General features: G+C 45.2%; 1 protein-coding gene across 2 annotated transcripts in view; it reads left to right on the forward strand.

Moving 5' to 3' along the window:
- Positions 1–23,460, forward strand: part of Rora (RAR related orphan receptor A) — a 737,605-nt gene that overhangs the window by 108,816 nt on the left and 605,329 nt on the right. The window lies entirely within an intron of this gene.

Below are 23,460 nucleotides of genomic sequence, written 5' to 3' on the forward strand. Positions count from 1 at the left end.
CCTCCCTTCTCCTGTAGGGGTAAATGAGGACAGATTGTCTAGGGGGAGAGGAGATACTGAGAGTGTTAATAGCCTAAAGGCTCCAAAATCAGCTTGAGGAATGTAGTGGCATAAGGAAAGGGTTTCTGTTCTAGCCATCAAATTGGGCTAGAAGGTAGTCAATCTCCAGGCAAGTAGGTCTTCTTACCAGATGGGGAAACTGAGGCCATGAGCCGGGCTCAGTTCTGCTTAGAATCCATCTCAAGTCTCCTTGGCAACATACGATGGGTTAGAATGGGAGTTCTATTGTTCCCAGTCAAGATGTGAAGAGGAAAGGAATTACAGAAAGGTTATGAGAAAAATAAAACAAAACAAAAAACCTGGTTGAATCCAGGTAAGAGCTGGCTTTTAGAGAATTGCTCATAGCAGAAACAATATGCGTATTCTTCTCTGGAATGCGCCTGCTGCAGAGCCAGCCTCTGGTTCAGCATTTGGGCCTTGGGTCTGCCTGAGTTTCCTCAGGAGAGGTGAGGACTATGAGGGTAACGCCACACTCCTTACTGAGGCTGAGGCTGGCAGAGAAGGTGCTGGAATTGGCATGAATCACAGGTCTGCCTGCATCTCCTCTGATACCTCCCAGGATAGCCATTTTGTTCCTGCCTGGAGGGAGACTGCAGTCAGGGTCCAAATATATAGGAAACAAAACCCAGCAGCATGAATTATTACAAGCTGTACCCACCTGAATACAAAAATAGTATTCCCCACCACCACCATGCTGCATTATCTCTGGGCCCCGATAAGGGAACTGCTTCCAGGAAAAGGAGCAGATAGCTAAATGGAGGGCCAACCGTGTGGCTGCATAACAGGATGAGAGGTGCAGGGTGGGGTGGGGTAGGAGCTGGCCTAGGGGAGTAACGGAGCAACTCTGCTCTGAAAGCAAGCAGTGGGATATGCAGGTAAAAGGAACCTTTCTACTGGCTGCCGGTGCCTGTCTGCCTGGAATCACCCAAGGCTGAAGCCTGATAAGAATTTTGTTCAGTAGAATAAGCCGAGACCTAGAAGATGTGGGCTTAGCCCAAAGTGGAAAGTTCCTGACTTTACAGCAGCAGCGTGTCACCTGGTGTCACCTGGAGGTGCTGGGTGCCTGGAAAAGGAAGGGACAGTGCTCTCCCAGACCTCCTCCTTCTTTTCTTCTTTCACTGGTGGGAACACAAAGGCTGGGAGGACATTACAGAGCCTAGACCGTGCTGGGGAACCTGACTTAGGCCTAGGCTATCACATGCTTCCCTAAGAGGACTGTACGATCAGCATCACCCAAAGGGATGAGAAGCTATACTAAATCACAAAACCCCAATCCTATGCCAGGCTAGTTCTGTAAGAATCTCTGGAGGGACACGGGGACCCAGGCATCTCTACTTTTACAGGCAACCTAGCTACTGGCCTGCAGCCAATTGACTAAAACATTTATTTAGCTTTCCCTAAGAGCGTTTGAGGATGAATAGTTCGGGGCCACAGGAGATGCTCTATGGGATCATCAGTGGATCCCTGACATGAACACCAGGTTTAGTGCTGGGCTTGGTGCCCGGTAACTTTCATCCTGGCACTCGGGAGGCAGAGGCAGGCAGATCTCTGTGAGTTCAAGATCAGCCTGGTCCCCATAGTGAGTTCCAGGCCAGCCAGGGTTAAATAGTGAGACCCATTACCCTGAGCTCAGGGGAAGGGAGAGGAGGGGAAGCTGGCGACTACTGTTCTTTATTTCCTGTGGTCAAGTCTCAGGCTTTAGTTATGCCGTTGGGACGTGTGTTTCTGTTTTTCCAACCCTCCAACACGGACACTTAACTCAGCCCTTGGTTTTGGCATGTTAAAGAATCCTCACTGCCCACATACCCTTATGCCCCCACCCCCATCACTGGTGACCAGTTCAGGGTGGAGAAAAGACAGAATTCCCCCTAGAAAGAAGTTCCACCACCAGTCGATTAAAACCCCAGCCTCCTGACCTCCGATCATAAGTTCCTGGCCCTGGGAAATCGCTCTGTAATGGGCTTTAGGCAATAAAGCAACAAGGTTGAAATTGAGGTTACATTAAAGCCTAATTTTCTTATGAGGAAAAATGTGTAAATGAATGTGAAAGTGGCCTACCTTTGTAATATAGCTTCTTGCCAGGGTCCACACACCCTAAGCCCTTTGTCTCAATTTTCTCATTACAAGTCTGCCTGGAGCTCCGCGAATATATTTCACTCAGTAACCATGCCAGGCATGTCCAGGGTGTGGGTGTGGGCAGAGAGGAGTGGCCAAGTTTGGCAAATGATGCAGTGATAAGCACCTTTGCCTTCTAACCACACACCTGGTATGGGAGATGATTTTCTGGGTACTAGAAGATTCAAATCACCCAGCCCAAGATCTGTCCCTAGCCATGTGAACATAGGAAGGAGGAAAACCTATCCATTCTTGTAGTCTTATTTCACCGGAGAAAGGAGCTGTAAGAGAGAGTCTGGGAAAGGGCTTTCAATAGGATACAGCCTTGTGTCAAATGGAGTGAAAGCTATGCCAGATCTGCCCCAAAGTCAGTGGAGCTTCATAGAAGTCACCTCTGTGCCCTGAATCCCAGTTCCCTCACCTGTAAAAGTTTGGAATAGACACTTTTCAGCACATCCTAGCTCTGTGGTCCTCTGTCTGGAATAATGACCGCCATGGCATCTGCCCACATTGCCCTTCTCTTAGAAGCTGCACCTAACTCCTGCTCTCCCCCACAGTGGAACCGAGCCCCTCCCTCATTGCCCATTGTAAGATGGTCAGCACAGAGCAGGGAAATGAAGAGTAAAAGGGAACAATATCACACTCACTTTCCAGCCACAGCAGCAGAGGCTGGCTGGAGAGAGGCCGGAGTTCTCCGAGGGCCCAGAACTGCTGAGCCGCCAGCCGGAAACCCTGGTTACTCTCCTGCAAACAGCAAGAGAGGTGATCCAGAAATACCAAGCAAATATTTTTCCTCTTACATGCGGTTCTTATTTCCCTGGTGTTTCTAGGCAGCATTAGCTGTCTGCTGAAGTGACCCATCTTATATTGTCCAGGATCTCATATACACAGGGATGATGGGATCATATTATCACTTTTAATGCTACCATAATTTTATAGCCTGCGGTATGTATATAGGGGTTCTTATTATCACGTCTACTTGGGCCTTTTTATCAGGTGTCATCCTTTCTCCGTTGTCAGCTACATTGCTGAGGGCTTTAAGAGTTTCCTTTAATGCCGTCACTCTATGGTCTCATGTTCTGAATTGTCATTTTCTGCTTTTGTACGGTTTCCTTTTGCTCCTATGAGCTTCGTTACCTGCTCATGAAGAATGTGGCTCCTTGGAAGTCAGGACAGCGGGCAGCCCCAGCCCTGCCCAGGGTCTTGTTAGGAGTGCATCTCTTCTCATCCTCGGCATGACAGATTTGAGGTTCTGGTGCACATGGAAGCCGAAACGAATTGCCGAGATGAGACCCCAAAGACAAAGAGACGTGCGAGTGGCTAAGTGTTTCAAGGGGCAATTTAATCATTGCTGACTTCGGACTTTCTGGGTTGCAGAAATTGTTCCTGTGGCAGCAGAGGCTCTGTCTTTTAGACATTGTTAGAGCCTGAATCACAGTGGGGAGTGGGCTCCCAAAGTTATGGGATGGCATTTTGTAATTTCCCTTCAGAAAGGATGCTGTCTCTCAGGAGACAGGCACATCCCTGCACTGCATACAGCCCTCAACTCTGCCTCCTGCTAAGCATCTACCCTGGGGCAAGAGAGGGCCCTCTCTAAACCCAAGTTCCCTCCTCTAGAATAACGTGGCTGTGACAGTTTATTTTACGTAGTATCCTGAGGGATTAGAGACAATGATATTTTTTTAAGAGCACTAACAAAATCTTCATTATATTTTAGTTATTTTTATTCAATCTCTTTACTAGATTGTAAAATATAATGCTTTAGGGCCTAGGGAGATGGCTCGGTTGAAACAATGCTTGCCTCAGGAGCATGCAGATAGGAGTTTGAACCTCTCCCCAGAACCCACATTTAAGTCACACACACACACACACACACACACACGACATATAACCTTTAAATGAGCAGATCCAAAACAAAACAGATGACAATCAAAACAATCTTTTCCTGTGACAATGACCTTTCCCACTGTGTACCTTTCAAAGTCTGACTTGACTGGTAGAAGTCGGAGCCTGCATGTAGGTTTGATTCAAGACAGTAGTACAGGGCTGGAAAGGTGGCTCTGTGGTTAAGATTGAGCATGAGGGGTCTCATACTGCTCTAACTCCAGTCCCAGGTGATCTGATGCCCTCTTCTGTCCTCTGCAGTTACTACATGTGCATGGCACATATGCATACATGTAGGCAAACACTAATATACATATAATAAAAATAAATGAATTTTTAAAAAGACAGTAAGGTACTCAAATCTTAAACTGTAGCTTAAGGATTTTGACCTAGGATAACATCAGCATAGCCTCAGGTCCAACCACTTCCATCTCAAAATAGATACACCTGGCCTCAGTAGGTTTTTCTCCCAGTGATTCCGATGGGCTCCATTGTGTGAGCATGGTTGTCCACACTGACTTTTCTCTTCTAAATTCATCATGTTTTCTCTCATACTTTACCCATCAGCTCAGTTTCACAGAACTCCTGACCCTCACCATCATGCACCCCTTTCGTTTGTACCCCTCTTTCTGTTGACTTCACCCCTTCTATTGAGAAGTTCAGTGGGTAGATGCTGGTCTCCTCCACAGAACCATAGCTTCTTGGTGCACACATTGGTTGTCACTGTATCTTTGTATCTCCAGAGCCAACATACCAGGCATGTGAGTCACTAACTTCAGTTCCTGAACCCTAGCTTCCTGCTGCCATCGGTGTTACCCGAGAGAATGAACTGTGATGGATACAGAAAGAGAGAGACAGAATTAGTTTGATTTTTTTTTTAAGTTCTAGGGGAGTGAAGCCAGGACCTCCTACCTGCTAGGCAGCCATCCCAGCAACCCTTTAATTTCATTGGTCTTGACCCCACTCTTTAGCCCACATATACATATACACTTACACACATGCATGTGCATACTCACACGTGCAAGCACATACACATGAAAGCACATAGGCACGCACTGCGACACGTTCTGATGAAGTTACCTCTGAGAATATTTTCATGAAGCCATCCTATCCTTGCGCAAGCCATCCCTGTCTCTGTTTCTTTGTTTGTGTAGACCATTCCACAATGGTCCCTTGAATGGTCCCCTGAATTGGATATGTGACTTATGCCAACACCTTGCTTTTAAAGCATCCTCCAAGATCCCAAATCTACATGTATTAGTTTTTCCCTTTCCTTTTCTTTTCCTTTCTTTTCTTTTCTTTTCTTTCCTTTTCTTTTCCTCTCTTTTCTTTTCTTTTCTTTTCTTTTCCTTTCTTTCTTTTCCTCTTGCACCTCAACTTCATGTTATTGGTAAGCTGGTGAAGTATTACCCTCATTTCACAGGAAGGAAGAGATGAGCTGATCCTTAAAACCTGACCTGTCTACCTTAGTCACTTCCAAATACATTTTGAGCCAGGCAGCGGTACTGCATGCCTTTAATCCCATCACTCAGAAGAAAGAGGCAGGAAAATCACTGAGTTTGAGGCTATCCTGGTCTAGAGAGAGAGTTCCAGGTTAGCGAGACCCACACAGAGAAACCCTGTCTCAGAAAACCAAAACCAACAAAAAACAAAGTGCATTTTGAACATTTTTAATGTGACTTGACTTCTTTCTGACTTGATTTTATATGTGAAAAAGAAAGAAAGAAAGAAAAAGAAAGAGAAAACCATTCCTCCTCCCTTCTCCTGCAAAGGTAGTGCCACTTCAGAGGGTGATGGAAGGGGTGCCTTCCCTCCACCTGCACCCCTAGCACTCCAGCTGTTCCCAATGACATCTCTCTGGTCTCCGCCCTCTACATAAGCCTTCCCTGAGGGGGTTGCCTCCAAAGCCCCTCCCCCGTCCTGCACCCATGCAATGGAGTTACAGAGCGGTTCCATTTTAAGTCCTCAAAGGGTACAAATGATATCGGAAAACTTATCTGAGAGTAATTTTGAAAGGTCTGCTCCAAACTGTTTGGTTGTTTTTCCTAACAGCCAGAAGCACAAAGGAACACACTCATTATCCTATAGCTTCCCAGATCTCACCATGGAAAATAATCTCTGTCAGACTCTGGGCTTTCAGTTCCGGGGTTCTTTCTCAGGGAGGAAACAGGCCTGGAGTCCTGGCTCACAAGAAACATCATCCTTTCTACCTACACCCTGGTTCCTCACTCCATCCACTGCATCCGTTTATCTCCTGTTGGGTTATGCTAACCCTACACACACAGTAGGATGATCTGCACTGCCTTCTCTCCCCTTAGCTCTGGGCTATATTCTAGTGTGTGCCCAGCCTGGTTCCTTGCCCTCAGAGTTATATAGTGTCTTTATTGAGCGAGAAAATGTGTGCCTGAAGAAACAATGAATGAGGCTTTATGGTTATCAAGCAGAAGAGAAGACTAGAGCCCGGGTGTTTCTAGGAAGACAGGAAGGTTCCCTTTGTCTGCTTTTCCAGCTGCTTCATTTTAGGCTTTTGAAATCTTTTTACATTCAAATGGATTTACTGATATTGTATTTTACAGCAGGTTAGATTTGGAATGCTCCCATACTTTCTTTGATGAGCGCAAGGCTTCAAAATAGAGTGTTTGGAATTTCAGAAGCCCCGGCACCACAGTGTAACTACAACTCTTGACTGTTTTCCTTTTATCAACTATTGACTTTGAAAGAGTCAAGTGATTCTAAAACCCAACTTTCCGAAGTCTGGGAAGAGTTCCTCAAACGCGTTTAGCAGTCAAAACAATTCTATAGAGGACAAAAGAGGCAACGAAGGCATTTCTGTTTCAAATCAAAGTCTGAAATGTCTTTAAATGAGTAAAAGGTTCACTGCTGGCTGGTGAAGTATTTCTAGAAGGAGAGAGTTTGCTTCCAGAAAATGCCCAAGGCATACTGTATTATATGGAGATGAATAGACAGGGCCTAGAGAGATGACTCGGCAGTTAAGAGTATTAAGTGTTCTTCCAAAGGACTTGTGTTCAGTTCCTAGCATCCACACTGTGTGGTTCATAATCCATCTGTTCAGTCCAGCTGCAGGAAGTCCAATCTGTCTTCTGTCCTCCACCATGGATGCCCATGGCTAGTACACTCGTACAATCATGCACGATACATAACAATTTAAAGTTTAAATTAAAAAGAAAGATCACTAGACAGTACATTCAGACAAGGTAAGAGTCAAAAGGACCTGGGTGAAGGAAGACAAATGTCTCTTTATTATGTCTGCGCACTAAAATACAAAGAAGCCTGTGAGTGGGGCCCTAACCAAATCACAGGGCACTAACAGTTATGTGAGCAGACTTCTTAGATGGTTTCTTCTTCGGATTTGCTTCCTGTCATTAATGGAACTTCTCTGTGCCTGCAATCCACTGGAGTTCTGTTTTGTTTTAATCGGATTTGTTGGCACAGGCAGTTTGTATTGTTTATTAAAAAAAAAAAGAAAGAAAGAAAGAAAGGCAACTTTTCACATTCAACTGCCTTTCTGAGAATTACCCATCTATGAAAAAGTAAAAAGAAAGTGGCCCCATTACCATTTCTGAGAATCGGGCTTAACATTATCATAAATTATACAGTAAACCACCTTGGCCTCAGATGGAAAGGTGTGTGTTTGTCTTTGAAGCTGATGTATTTTGACAGCACACCAGGAGGCAGCTCACTCTGAATAATGGGCTAGATGAGAGCCTCAGAGGGAAGAAATCACTCCCTTAAGTGAGCCTCTGCCAGCCAGGGGGTAAATGAACCTCCCCGCCTGGACACCCTGCAATTTCAGAAGCATTGATCACATAAGAACTTAGTGCTCCTGGGAACCAAGGAGCAGCTTGGTTATATCTTTTCTGTTTACAAATGCTTAGGGAAGTCCCAGTTCCCCCCTTGCCTTCATGCAGTGTTTAGGAGCTGGGGCGGAGCCTCAGACAGAGCTGCAGATCCCAGCTGCTGGAGCCCAGGGAACTAACTGGTTTAGCTTTCTAGGCCTTTGCTTTTTCCCTCCACAGAATGAGCACCATGTCTGAGCTGCATGTTCTCCGCTATGCCTGCTCCATCCTAGGCCAGAGTATCCAGTGATAGAGAAGTGTCTGTGTTGTGGTACCTAGGAGAAAGGGGAGCATGGGGTCCTTCAACTCAACTTTCTTCCAGGGTAAAATAGGTCCTATTTTAAGTCAGTGGAGCACATATCCAGCTCCAAGATTGTTTTGTCTCCACCTGAGTCCTAAAGTGGGGTCCACAGTGAGGTGATAGAGCTGCTTAGAGGGTTTGGGTTTCTCTCTCACCCATGCCTACTAATTACACTTCCCTATACTCTCTCTTCCTGCTAATGCCATTTTCATCACAACTGTATGGCCATAGAACATGCGTAACTCACCTCCTTCCCTTACCGAGTCATCACTGTTAAAATGTACATCTTTGGGCTAGGGAGATGGCTCAGAAGGTAGAGATACTTGCGGCCAAGCCTGGCGACCTGAGTTCAATCCCTAGGAGGGACCCATACACATGGTGGAAGGAAGAGAACTTCGGCAAGCTGTCCTCTGACCTCCGCATGCATGCTGTAGCAAATATAGCAAAACACTCGCTTCTTCTCACTCTTAAGATAATTCATTAGAATAATAAGAATAGTAAAAAAAAAAAAAACAAAAAATCAAGACCTACATTCTCCAGTAAGGGCTTTGTTTTCTGAACAAGTGTTAAAGGCCAATGGTGGGCTCTTGAGTGGCGACCTCACATCTATTTCGTGTGCCCTGCAAAGACTAAAGTTATAGATGTGATAGTACCTACAAGATCTAGCATCTATTAGGAGACAATGTCCTGGGCATGTCTGTGAGGAATTTATCTACATTAGAGTTATCAAGTCTCACCCATTCCATGGGCTAGGATCCAGGACTGAATTAAGAGGGCAAAGGAAGATGTGCATGAGCATCCTCCTATCCCCCCTGCTTGCCAACCACAGGCGCAGTGGAACCAGTGGCCTAGCACTCCTACCACTGTGTCTGCCCAGCCATGGTGAAATCTGTACCCTCAAACCATAAGTCAAAACAAAGCCTTAAACTGCTTTTGGTCAGATGCTTGGTCACAACAAGTACAAAAATAACACGGAGAGTCTTGGCTGCTGAGCCCCCCCCCCCCAGCCAAATTGTATCCTCTCTCCTGTATGGGCCATACTTTGGTTTCTTCACATGGCAATATTTGTCACTCCAGAGTCCCACACCAACTCTTGCCTTACTTCCCAGATGATAACTTTCTGGTGTCCAGCTCTTGAGTCTCCCTTGGATGGTTATTACTAGATTGCTTCATGCTAGGATCCATGTTGCCTGGAGCTTCTTGGCTGTAGAAAGCTACATGTCAAAACTTCCTTCTTCCTCTCATAGCTCTTTGGGGGACAGCTTGAGTCTCTCACACCCCACCCCACCTTAACTAGAGTGTCTATGGGAAGGTGTGCTCTGTGGGGCTGGTACCACAGGTGGAAAGGAGTCCCGTTAGCCGCACTATCTCTCTCTGCTAAAGGGTTCCTGGTCTTCCACGCTGAAGCTGCCGCAGTGTATTCTGGGAGGTAGTCTGTTTTGGAAAGCACATGGTCAGAATGAGCAGGGCTGAGGCCTGCAAGCCTGGGGTGCTGGCTATCTGATTTCACATGTCCCCATCTCTCAAGTCAGCCAGGCTTCCTTTAAAGGCAGTGGTTTGTAAGAGATCTCTGGTGGGTTTTTGATGTAAATGGTGCCCTGGAATATGGTTTTGATTTTCATTTTTTTCTGGACTATCCATTACAAAGCCTTGGTGGTGGATCACTTCCCAGAGGAAGTTGCCAGATTTGAGGAGTTGAAAACCAGCTCCCTCATGCACTCTAGAGTTAGAAAAGCAAGACCTCCCTGTCAAGCCCTTGGGAGCTGGAGCCTTAAGTGGGAATCCATACACCTCCTACCACAAACACCAATTTAATAAACATGATCTGTGCTCTGCTATCATTTCTCTGATAAATATAGAGGATGACCTTCAATTTCTGACCAACCTGCCTTCACCTCCCAAGAGCTGGAATTATAGGCTGGTGCCACAACACCTGGTTTATGTGCTGCAAAAGATCGAACACAGGGTTTCACGCATGCTAGACCAACTCTCTGCCAACTGAGCTATATCCACAGCCCCGGTTATTGATTTTAAAGCACCACTAAGAAGCTTGTCAGAGCTTTTAATTAATAAGTGAATCCTTGACTTCAGTGGTGTGGGCATTTATGTAACATTTCACGTTATCCAGGCAAAAACCCTGGGTGCATTCGCCCTGATGTCTGTGTGGTCAAACACTGGCCTTTCAACTTGCTTGCGGAGATTGACAAGAACAAATGAATGAGCTCCCTGGCAAGCTGATCGCAGAACCAATTTCATCCCAGGATGTCAGAGCCCAGCATCTTTCTAAATCACTTTGCAGGAGTATCACTCAACTCTAAGAATGTGGACCGTAAGACTATTTGATGTGACTGTTCATACCCACCTTCTTTCAATCACAACACAACAAGCATTGATAAATAAAGATACAGAGACGACATTTGCATGGGGAGGCAGCCCCTCCCAGCAGTGGATAATTTAGGTGCGAAGGTCATGTTTCCGTGGCCCCTGTCATCCTCAGCTGTGTGTGTTAGAAGCCTTAACTACTGAGTCTTTACCTCCATTAAAATGCTTAGAGCTGAAACACTGGATTTGGTGGGAAGTCTACGGCAGCCACAGGAGAGAGCTGAAATTTCATCTCCCTGTCACTTTCTCCAGATTCACTTGGGTTTAGGAAAGAGGGAAGGAAGAGATGACACTGGATAGGCAAGGCGATGACACAGTTTCCTGGTGTGTGTGTGTGTGTGTGTGTGTGTGTGCGTGCATGTGTTTTAGTGTCCCCCCACCCAAGTCGCCTCTGTGATGAGCCAAGTATTCAGCTTCACAGTGAAGTCTAAATGTAAAGCTTTGTTGGCTGAAGCGAGGACTTTTCAGAGTGACATTTCTGTTTTAAGGGCTTGTGTGGAGACCATATTGCTGGCATAGGGATTCAGCTTCGTCGAGCAGCAAACAGTTTCGGGCTCTAGTGAATAATGTTCCCGATTTCAGATGGAAAAACATTGAAGATCATGATTTTGGCCTTCAAAGAGCAGCTATTCGTGGCTGCCACATCGAATGCCGTCTCTAGTTTTTGCTTTGGCAATGAAGGCCAATGTACCACAATAACTTTGGGTAAGCTGATTTTTATGGCCCTAGAAATTGTGAAAGTGATTGAGACTGGTGGGTGGGCTGGCCCAAATGTGTCTTCTTATATATCTCAAGGAAAGATGACAGTGTGCATGTGTGTGCATGTGGGACCTGTATGCATGTGTGTGCCTTTGTGTATATTTTTATAATTTTATAAACTTATTTTTAGATGTATTTCTTTTCTGTATATGAGTATTTGCCTGGGTGTATGTATGTGCACCACATGCATGCCTGGTGTCTACAGAGACCGAAAGGGGGCTTCAGGTCCCTTGGAAGTTGGTTACCTATGCTGTGAGCAGTCATGGGGTACTGGAAGCAGAACCCTACTCCTCCTAGCAGTGCTCTTAACCCCGAGTCATTTCTCCCATCTCCCCTCCCCCGTATAGTTTTAAAGTCTCTTTGTTTCTTTTGTTCATGCATGTATGTATATTTGTGTGTATGAACAGCTTGTGTGTGGGTGAGTGCAGAGGCCACAAGGGGTATCAGATACTCTGGAGCAGGAGTCACAGCTGGTTTTGCTGGGAACTGAATTCAGGTCTGCAAGAACAGCAATTGATTTTAAACACTGAAGCAGCTTCTCCTCTACCTGTGTAACTTTTGAAGAAGCAAGTTTGGGAACTCACTGGTCAAAACTTTAAAGGTTGTGTCTGCAATAGCTGGGAATGACTCAGGCTCTGGGACACCTGGATGAGGAAGAGCTGATTCCTTTGTTTCAGATGCCTTTCTATGTTTTCATCATCTTCTGCTTCCTCTCCTTTTTCCTCTTCCTCTTTCTCTTCTTCTGCCTCCTCTCCCCTCCCCTGCCCTCCTCCTCTTCTTCCTCCTCCTCCTTTTTTTTTTTTTTAACTTTCTTATGATTGTGACCTCAGGCCACATGAGTAAGTTTGTCATTTCCTACAATATTATCCTGCTGAGACACAGAACGTTCATTATAGAGGCAAAGAATCTCCCGGGTGATTTTTTTTTTATGTCCCTTCCATCTGTTTTAGCTCTGCACTCTCTTCAGGATCCTATCTACACCCCCAAGATGAGGACCAAGGCCTCCATAGCTCTTCTAGCCCCTGCTTCCTGTACTGGCCTCAGTTCCTGCATCTCTGGAAGCAGCCAGGTCTGACTTAGCTATACAAATCTCATCACACTTGCTTAAAAGCAATTGCAGCCTTTCCATACTGATTGGTAGGAGCAGAACACACATCTTGTAGGGTTAGATTAAAGTCTCAATTTCATTAGTCTGTTCCAGGGAGCTGCTCATAGCAGAAGCCAGAGGCAATATGGCTCAACTGAGCTCTCCCCAGGACGACTCAAAGTGAGCCGTAGCTCCTAAGGTCTTACTCAACAGAGAAAGTTGATGCTTTCCTGTTCGCCTCCCCACTCATCCCTGGGCTTATCTTCTCATTTTGGGAAGAGTTTGCAAGGCGATATTATCCTTGTTCTTTAAGGAAATATTTACAAACCTGATACAAGCCCTGCAAGCCCACATCATCACCAGGAGACATACAGTGGAAGTGGTGGCCAGCAGCCCCTGATGGGCATCTGTCTTTCCTCTCACTATACAGTGATATACTTCAGTATATCTGAAGCTCTTGCCTAGTGTCCCCTCACCTCAGATTTAATATCCCTTGTCTGCCTGGAAACCATTTCTCTAAAGGCAATATGAAGGAACAAATGTGGTAATTTCCCCATGTGCAGAGTGCAGAGCTTAGCTCATCATAAGTATTCAATAAATGTTAGCTACTGTTACTGCCTTATTAACCACTGCCCCTTGTGTTACTGAGATTTAAGTACATACATGGTACTCTGTATGAACCCTGTTCTTCCTGCCTTCAACTGCCTCACAGAATCCCCTCCCCTCCCTCTCCCTCTCCTTCTCTTTCCCCTTCTCCTTCTCTACTTATTCCTTTTCCTTTCTCCCCCTCCTTACTCTCCAGTCTTTGCCTCAGATTCTTTCCCTAACCTGTGAAGTGATGCTCAAGATGTCCCTCCCCAAACCCTGTTCACATTACCTCTTACTCTCCTGGTTACTGGGTAGAAATACTGGGTTCTCCTGTTAGCTTGATTAGCAGGACACTACTTGTATCTTCCTCTGGATGGAGCCCGCTAAGGATCAGCACATCCAGTTCCCAAACCCCTAGACCACCATAAAACAACACTTCTGTGAAGTACGATGGAAGAATGAGGAATAAATAGCTATTTTAAAACACAAGCTACCTGTTTTAGCAGAGTATATGGCCAAAAGTCTGAGAAAAGCTTGGCAGGTTTGCTGCAAATCCTGGCCCTCAAAGGAGGCACAATTGGTTTGTGACAAAAGCTGTTCAGAAACTGACGAACTCCCAGCGCTCCTTCTGCATCCACAGTTTCTCTGATGCACTCAGGTCAACCTCCCATGGCTGACAGGAGCCTCACACTGGATGTGTTTTAGCAGCTAGCTGAATGGAATGAGCTAAGGGATGGACCTAATGCACACTAAATATTAGTTGCATTGGACGACAGAGTCAGTGGTTGGACACAAAGCATATTTGAGACTCATCATCCTCTCCGTGGATTTTCTTAATGGTAGGTTTGTTGATGAAGGAGTAGGGCTTGGTATGTTATGTTTTGTTTGTTTGTTTGTTTGTTTGGGGTTTTGGTTTCATTTTGTGTTTGTTTGTTTGTTTTATCTTTGCCTTTTATAAAGCTTACTCGTGGACACTGAATATGAAGAGCAACTTTTCCCTCATTTTTAAAAGATTTTCCATCTCTGAGAGGCAGATGGAGATGGAGTTCGTGCTTTCTGCAGACTGTGGCCATACTTGATAATTTCCTGAGGGGACGAGAGAAGACCTCCCTTCTGCTTCAGTAAGAATGGAGTTTCCCATGGATAACACTCTTCAGAGGGCAGAAGGGAGAGATCACCTACTTCCGAGTGCAGTCAGGAACTTAGCAAGAATAGTTCCATCTCAACAAGTGTGTTTGAGTAAGCAGAGGTGGGAATGTATCCTGCACTACACCTGCCATCCTCGGATCAATGTTAGACAGGAAAGACATTTTTTTCACCAAGGTCTTCTCTCCCCTGGATGGACATGTGATAGCTGATCTTTGGTCATTGAGACAGGGTCCTTAGGTAAAAATAATTAAATAAACATATTTATTATCTCAGTAGCTTGCAAATTTATTGTCATCTTTAATAAGTGGTAAGATTGTATGTATGCCAAATCATTTTTGTTTGTTGTTTGTTTGCTTAGATGTGTTTTCATGAAGCCAATGCTAGCCTCAAACTCACTATGTTAGCCAACCATAACCTTGAATTCTGACTCTCCTGCCTCTACCTCCAGGGCATTGGCTTTGCAGGCATGCACTATGATAGCAGTTTATATAGTTCAGGGGGTCAGATTCAGGGTTTATGCTTGCTGAGAAAGCACTCTACCAATTTAGCCACACCCCATGGACCTTGCTTTGACTGCTGTCAATCAACTAGGAGGAGAACCTTGGATGCTTGCCTGAGACTCTACTTTTCTCTCAGCAGAAGACATGGCTCAGCCTCCTCTCTAATACCCAAGGCAAGGCTGTGAGATTTGAGGACAAACTCCGTTCTTTGCTCCCCAGAACTCACAGGCTGTAGTTTTTGTCAGCCTTAAAAGAAAGCACAGTCATGACCAGCTCCCACTAGCCTCCGGCTACCCCTGATCTTATCGGCTTGCAGACTGTTCACCCACCTTCGGGACACCCTTGTTTCCTCTGGGCCTCCACACTCAGCTAGCCAGTCCCCAGGTCTTTGGGGAGGTCTGCCATAGGTGAAACAGGGATACAGAAGGGGACAAGACTGAGAAACAAAGGACTATATAGAGGTTGGTCTGCTCTAGTGAAGAGAGAGACAGGTTTGAAAAGCAGTGTTTGCATGCCCAGAGTTACGTATGAAATGATAAACCTCACTGGAGGGTGGGGACGTCAGGGACCATGACACTGAAGCTTGGACATGAAGGATGGGTAAAAATCAACCAAAGGAAGAGCTGGGGGAGGGATGTTTTAGAAACCATAGATCTTGCAGATCTCCAACCATTGCCCCTTAGGAGCGCAGACTATCTATCAATCACAGAACAAAATGAATCTATTAGTTGATTTCAATAATAATTGCTTAGTGTACACATATACCCTTCCTATGTATCAGACACTGTTACTGGGTAATAGCTTATTTATATAGAATTGCCTTCCCTTAGCACCTGGGAAACTGAGGTCTTTGAAGATTAAAAATCTCCCCCAAGGGTAGCAGAAAGGACATGATGGAGCAGGATATGAACTAAATGCCCACTTTCAGAGTTATGCTCTGACCATGCAGACTGCTCTACATGCACTTCAGGCAAATCGCAGCTTACTTTTCTTTTGAAGCCTTCAGTTTCTAGCACAGAGCTAAGTAAATCACTCCCCAGTAAAGGCCTCCTGTTTAATCAGGTTAGAGTTAGTTATGTCCTTGCCAACAGGTCCTCTTTTAATTGAAAATAAGATGGGCTTGGAAGAGGGTTTGCTGGCCGAAGTCTGTGTTAACAGAGGCAGTATGGTGCCAAGCGATCGAAACCACCCAGTTTTAGATAACCCACTTGCTACTTTGTCTAACACCAGGACAAGCTCTGGGTTTCTTTGCTCACTTGCATTTGACCTGGGGTTGGAATTCCAGGCCTGGAGAATCCTAAGCTTGTGCTCTATCACTGAGCTATGTCCTGTCATCCTTCCTTCCCCCGCGTTGTCTTTGTGCGATCCAACTTCCACTCATTCATCAAATATTTACTAAGTAGTTACAGTGTGCTATCCTCCATTCTAAACTCGAGAGATTCAAAATTGAACGAGCCCCCTCCCTCATGCATCATACATCTTCCTCCCATAATCATATAGGAAACACGCTTAGAGCAGTGCCTGTAGGCTCTGCTGACTTCATTATATTATGGTGCTGTTGTGTTGTGCTTTTTTTGCAGGCAGGAAGAACACATTCGTAGTGTTTAGGTGGAGTATGTCACATGCTGTAGCCCAACAAGATTAGTAGGTAAAAGGCATTGTCAAATTAGATCCTACAACGGAGTGATTAAGGCTCTTTGAGGGTCTTCCTAATGGCCACTGTGGAATTATTCATGTGAGAGTCAGCTTCAGTGTATAAGAGAGCCAAAGTGTTCCCTTTGGGCCTTAGCTGAGCATTGCTGACAATGTGTAGTGATGTTTTAGTGGTAACAAAAGGCCCATTAGCTTTTCCTATACATTTTTTGTTATGTCACTGGTCAAATAGCAAATATTTTTGGATTTGCAAGCGTTTCAGTCTTGGCTAGAACTCAGCTGCTCAACCTGCCTGCTGCTATAAAAAGAAAGCAACCCTAGGCAATATGTAAGAAAAAGGGCGTGCTGTTGTGCTAATAAAGCTTTATTTATAAAACCAAGCATCCAGAGTTGGGAGAGGGAGACGTCTGTTCCAGCAAGAGGGAAACACATTCTGTGAGTTATAATGTTGTCCTTGAAATGTCCTTTTTGAGAAAAGAAAGCGTGAATTCTTAGTACAAAACGCCATTGCCTCAGTTCAAACACACAACAGACTCCTTGGGCACATCTCAATAGTTTCGATTCGATTCTTGAGCTTTTAGGTAGTCTGTTCTGCATGATGTTTCCTAATTGGTTGGAGTAGTTTCCAGACCCTGGAAAAGACTTTTTTCCTGGAACAGAATCATAGGCAATCAACTGACCCTTGGGAAAGTGTGTAAGCTTAGAGGAAGATATTTCAATATGGAGGGCTTTACAAGCAAGTGTTTGAGTGGATCAGGAAGGCTGAGGTTACTGCAAAGAATCCTTCCCTAGAAAGGTCAGATTCCGAAGGGTTCTCCTCTGGAGCTGGTCATTGATTAAAACTCTGACTTTCTCTTTGTCTGAAGTGGCTACTTCCTGAATGGCTAGAAGTCAGCTGTTGGGGGATCTAATGGGTCTATACTCTCTGGGATTTGGCAATCGACTTCGGTGTTACTACTAAGGCATCGCTGCTAGCCACAGGAAGGAACCAATCTGAAACACAGGAAAGAGCATATTTTCTAATGTCTTATAAAGGAATGGTCTTCCAGAGGCTTCAAGTGCCACAGGGCAGCAGCTCCTGACCAGCAAACACCTAGCCCAGATAAAAGCAAACGTTAATTAACATATCAATAGTTGGTAGATCTTGGTGCCCGGAAAGTGCTGGAGGGTGTTTGACAACTTTTTCTTCCCTTAAGCTCTTTTGCTTTCTCTTTGAAGAACTATTTTCAGCAAAGAGACCCCTGTTCCAATCTATTTTGATCTCAAGGATGTCTGATTTAATATAATTTTCTCACGTTTCCTCCAACTTGCCCAAGGTGAGGAATAATTTACTTTGCTGGAGCAAAAGAATAAAAGGCTGTTGGAGAAATGGAAGCAAAAGAGTGGACCTCCTTTTAAAGAGGTAGACTGGTTTTGTATCTAGTGGTGAGACTGCCTTCATCTCCTTTAAACTGGAGCTCACTTGCAACCGGATGTCTTTGTGAATTTGTGGCGAATAGGCAGTCATGCAAAAAGAGGCTGTGTTTTCTATCAGTGGTTTCCTGTGTGTTTGGGTTTTGCTTGATGGGTGTGTGTGGAACCAGAAGAGCAGGGCTGGTTCCAGTCCATTGGACACAGCTAGTAAATACGCCCCTGATTTCAGGGAAAAAAGGTGAAATATCCACCCACTCAAGGCAATGAGTGTAGCAAGCAAGCGCCAAAGAGACAGTTGCCAGGGGAGGGTGGTGGTGGTGATTGGGTGATTGGTGACAGTGGTGGGCAGACAGGTTTCAGGAAGGCTTAGCCCCTTCTTTGGGAGTTAGTAAGATTTAAAGGGGTCTGAGAGAGGATCCAACAGAAAAATATTTATTCCATAAGGTTACTTTCAGTCTTTTCTCTGCTTAAAATCTATTCTATGCTGCTCATAGGGAAAATCTACTTTAATTCAAATAAAAGTGTGTGTTTGTATGTGTGTGTATGTGTGTTAGTGTCTGTGTTTCTAGGTTCTCACATTCCAAGACAAAGGATTGTTGCACTAAGGACACATAGTAATAGAAATAGATTATTATTATTATTATCATTATTATTATCATTATTATTGAAAAGATACCTGCTAAGTATGGGGTATAGTAGTGAACTAAGAAAAGTCATTTGCTCAGAAAGCACGAGGCTATGAGAGGCTCAGGATCCTTAATAGGACATTCACGGAGCACTCATGTGTGTCTAAGCTTTCTCCGTGCCTGCTCTGTGTATTTCAGGGGGCCCAGCTAGGAAAGTTTCCAGTCCTTTGTGTCTATGTGCTTCTTAGGTATGTTATATAGTCTTGATGCAGCTTCCTGTCTGAATCCCTGTTCCCCTTCATCTGCATGTATGCAGATCCTTGTGCTCATATATATATAGAGGACAGAGGACAGAGGACAACCATGGGCATCATTCCTGGGAACATCTTGCTGTTTTGTCATTATTGTTGTTTCAATGGCATGGAACTTGCCAGGTAGGCTTTGCTATGGAGGCTCGATTTGTTCTAACTTACACACTTCTTATTGTGTTATGCCTCCTCACCATCCACAAAACCGACCCAAGTTACTAGAACTTCATGTGCAGAGGAGAAAAAAGAAGCCATTTTAGGCATAGGCCAAAGACAGTGACCTTAGGGACAAAAGAGTACCTAGAGTACAGGAAGTGATCCAGAAGAAATTTATTTAAATTCCTATGGTTGGAAGGTTGGGTGGGATTACAGTGAGTTCTAGAAGACTTATGATATTACACAATGTCAACGGGAAACATTGACATACAAATTATGATGTCAATAAATAAACACACTTATTGAGCAAATATTATGTGCCTCAGAGGAAATTATACATTACTTCTGCTCTCATGAATCTTTTATTCTGGCCAAGAAGGCAAGATCTTCCTAGTTTAAGGAAATAGCTTTTGAGTCAAGATCCAAAGAAATGAATAAAGTGAAGTTAGGTGCAAATAAGAGCCCCATGGGAAGAACTGGACATGCGAAGGCCCTGTGGTAGGAGGAACTGGATCTGTCGGGAAAATTCCAGGATGGGTAGCCTCCAGTGGGCCTAAGTTGGATGAAGTGGAGTGAGGGGAAAGATCAGTGAGGAGAAGGTAGGGAGAGTTAAAGGAAGATCTTGCAGATCATTGGAAGACGATGGTCTTTATCCAAGAGTCTGATGGGATAGTTCTTAGATGGCACTAAATAATGATGAAGGACATGAGAAATTTGAAAGCTATTAGGGCCCAACCCCACTCTTTCCACTTCTTTACAATGAAAGGAAGAATCCAGGGGTGCCATCTTCCGGTTGCAGGCCTGGGACACTACCTAGAAAGGTCAAGAGCTTAAGACAGATGTTCGAATCTGTGCCCTCTCCAAACTGGGAGAACATACAAGTAAAAGGGCTGATTGTAATAAGAATGACCTGTCTGCATAGCGTGAAGGTGCTTCGATGTGACTGGAGAACAGAAGGATATTTTGTGCATAGCCAACCGTGAGAAGAATGCTGGTTTTTCAATGAGGAAGCCCAGGAAGCTGACAGGTAAGTCATGGAGGAGAGATGAGAACAGACAGAGGGTGGTTTCCTACCTCCCCAAATGCAGCCTGCTTATCTCAGGCACATCTTTTGTCCTGTCAGGGAATGGACTATGAGCTCTGGGTACACATCTGTCCCCAGGAAATTATAAATGTTGGTGAATCGTTCTGTGGTTGGCATAGTATGAATATCAAAGAAGGGAAGATATTTCCCTGTTGTGTTCAGTTATTGTGCTTGAATTTCTTAATGGCCTTGTAGATATGCCTTTTTTTCATTTTAAGAGAGAAACTCAGAGCATTTAAGTGTCATGGCCAAGGACAAGGGAAGAGTGAGTGTGGAAGCTAAATGTAAGGGTAGGGCTCTGGTTCTAAATTAGACTTACTGTGCTATGCTGCCTTATAGGACAGCTTCCCTGGGGCTTCATGCATTTGTTATGTTTCCCTTTTGGTGGCCATAAACTTTAAGGTGCCTACAGAGGGTTTTTGGAGTCCACACTACAGCACACATACTGTTGTGTGGAAGGGGCAATGGGGAAGAGCTTCCCCTTGCATGTAAATGAGTCTGGTGCTGCTCATTGGTGAACTCTTCCATGGCTGCCAGGACACTGTTGATGCCTTGGGAATTAGGATGGAGTCTAGCAGCTTGTACATGACTACTTTCAGAGCCCTACCACCAACCAGCAACTACCAACCACTCCATAGCCTCCTGCCCTCTCCAGTATTCACGTGGTCAACAATGGGAAAGCATGGTTGGTGGCATGGTGATGTAGCGTTTGGGGTGGAGTGGACTCTGATTAAGGGTCACCCCGGAGAAAGCCTCAGTTTGAGGTTTGCCACTGGAAAGTGGAAGTCATTCCACCCTTGGCCCTCAATTTATCTGGACAGGGGAGTGGGAAATGGAGGAGCCAAGAGAGTCTGGATCATCCGTGTCCTGTCTGGTTAACTCTTTAACTCCCATGGAACATTCATCCACAGAGTCCTGGTTACACATCTTTGCCAAACATACCTCCTCCCCCATGCATCCTGCTGAGCTTTCTTCTTGCCTTCCACTGGAAAATTCCACAGTCTAGGCCAAGATGGCCCGGAATTCTATAACTGTCCACAGTGGGCTTGACCCCTATTCAGAGCCCATGGGGTGGAGTTACCCACCTACCACCTTAAAAGGAAGGATTTTGGTAATTACATAAACACAACTTTTATAGATATCTCCCTCCAAGCATACAGGAAGCACACAGTATTCTTAATCTAGCTTTGGCACACCAAGCATTCAAAATTAAGAAATGTCCATATTACACACACATAATGGCCCTTAAATACAGGAAGGGGGTCTTTCACTGGGGCTTTGGAAGTCTAGTGGTGGCTCTGAGAAAAGCATGCACTTGGAGCTGGGAAGGTGGCTCAAGGGATTAGGTTGACTGCTCTCCAAGCATAAGGACCTGAGATCAAATCCCCAGCACTCCAGGTACCTCAAAGCTGAGTACCTGCTTGTGCCTGTAACCCTATCCTTGTGGGTCAGATATAGATGGATCCTGGTAACTCACTGGCTAGCCAGACTACCTGAACTCTGAGTTGGAGGTTCATTGGGAGCCCCTGACTGAAGACAGAAAGAAACAGAGGAAGACCCTGAGCAGTCCCCTTGTGGACATGTACCCACACATGTGCCTACATGGCACGACATGTAACTGCACACTCACATACATGTACGATACACACACAACAGGAGAGAGAAGGGGGAAGGAGAGAGTAGTTCATTTTCTGAAAGGAATCTGATTTTATAAAATACTGTTCTCTAGAGTGAAGCAGGGCCAAGCCAGCAAAGATCCAGAGGAATGTTGTTCGATGCCAGAGCAACTGAGTGCAGCTCCTAGTGTGTGAGGCTCATCTGGAGAAGCACAGGTTGAGAGCTGATTGTGACTCCAGCAGAAGCAGGAAGCTGGGGGCACACCAAAGAAGAATGTGGATCCATCTGCCAAAAACACAAAGCTGTGATTTCAATAGCAGGGGACACAGAAAGAGGAAATTGGATATCAGAGGACATTCTCCGAAGTGCTCTGGAGTCCAGGGATGAGAACAGAGGGAACCAGAAATAAAACCTGGGAGGCCCTGTGTCTTTGGCTGTGGCTTCTTCGTTTTTTTTTTTTTTTTTAAAGATTTATTTATTTTGTCTGTGAGTACACTGTAGCTGTCTTCAGACACACCAAAAGAGTGCATCAGATCCCATTACAAATGGCTGTGAGCCACCATGTGGTTGCTGGGAATTGAACTCAGGACCTCTGGAAGAGCAGTCGGTGCTCTTAACTGCTGAGCCAGCCCTCCAGCCCTGGCTGTGGCTTCTAAAATCAGGCCACCAACACCAGAATGCACAAAGCTAAGCAGGCTTTTATGGTGATATTGTGAAGGTAAGGTGCTTCCGGGAGAAGGGGTGGGGGTAGGGGGAGGCAGAGTACATCTATATGGGAGTTGCTGGTCTCGTTCTGGGTGGATCTGAGTGTATGGAATTGGGAAGGGAGTCTGTCAATGTAGTGAACTTTTCCTAGGGGGACAACTGAACATTGATTCACCCTAGGTGGGACCCCAACTACAGACGGAATAGTAGATTCCAGCCAAGTCTAGCTTGTTGAACTGGCAAGTTTAGAGTTATTTACAGAGCATGGGTGAGGCGTTAGTCACAGGAGCCTGGGCAACTGACAAACAGCTCCAACTCTAAAAACTCTCTCTCTCTCTCTCTCTCTCTCTCTCTCTCTCTCTCTCTCTCTCTCTCTCTCTCTCTCTCTCTCTCTCTCTCTCTCTCTCTCTCTCTCTCTCTCTTCCATGCCAGCCTGCATCTTCTGAATCTCGCATTGCAGTCCAGGCTGCCTCCCCCCCTCACTCTGTGGTGTCAGTGACCTCAGACTCACAAGAGTCCTCCTGCCTCAGCTTTCCGAGCTCTGGGATTGCAGGTCCAAGTCACCATACTGACTGAGAAACACTTAAGTGTTATTATGGAGACACCTAGGTGGCTAAGATCACAGGTTATTGCAATAATTCCCAGGAAGATCCTTGGGTGTTCTTTCCACATATTAAAGCTAATGAGAATCCATAGGAAAAGCATGTAATTGACCATTGCCAACACTCCCAAAAAAGACATTAGCCTGCATGGTAAGGAGGGTAAGATAAGGACCAGTCTAATGAAGTAGGGCTTTGTAGACAATGCTGCAGTTGATAAGAAATATCAAGAACCAGAGCCATGGAGTACAGGAATGTGTCATTGTCTCATTTAGGCAGTAGAGGCTTGCTCAAAGGCCCTCCTTGAGCTACAGGTAGCACAGGGTGGGGGTAATGGGGTAGAGAAGGGAAATCTTTCACGAAGCTTTTCCAAAGTACTTTGTTAGGACTAGGGATGTAGCTCAGTTGGTAGAGTGCTTGCCTACCATACACGAAGCTCTGTATTTGATCTCCAACATGGCATAACCCAGTCATGATGGTACATTGCCGAAATCCCAGCATTGGAGGGGACAAATGCAGGATGAGCTCAAGTTCAAGGTCAGCCTGGGCTACATGAGACACTGTCTTCAAATACACACACACACACACACACACACACACATACACACACTAGGGGG

This window comes from Mastomys coucha, unplaced genomic scaffold (assembly GCF_008632895.1).
Source record: "Mastomys coucha isolate ucsf_1 unplaced genomic scaffold, UCSF_Mcou_1 pScaffold23, whole genome shotgun sequence".
NCBI lineage: Eukaryota > Metazoa > Chordata > Mammalia > Rodentia > Muridae > Mastomys > Mastomys coucha.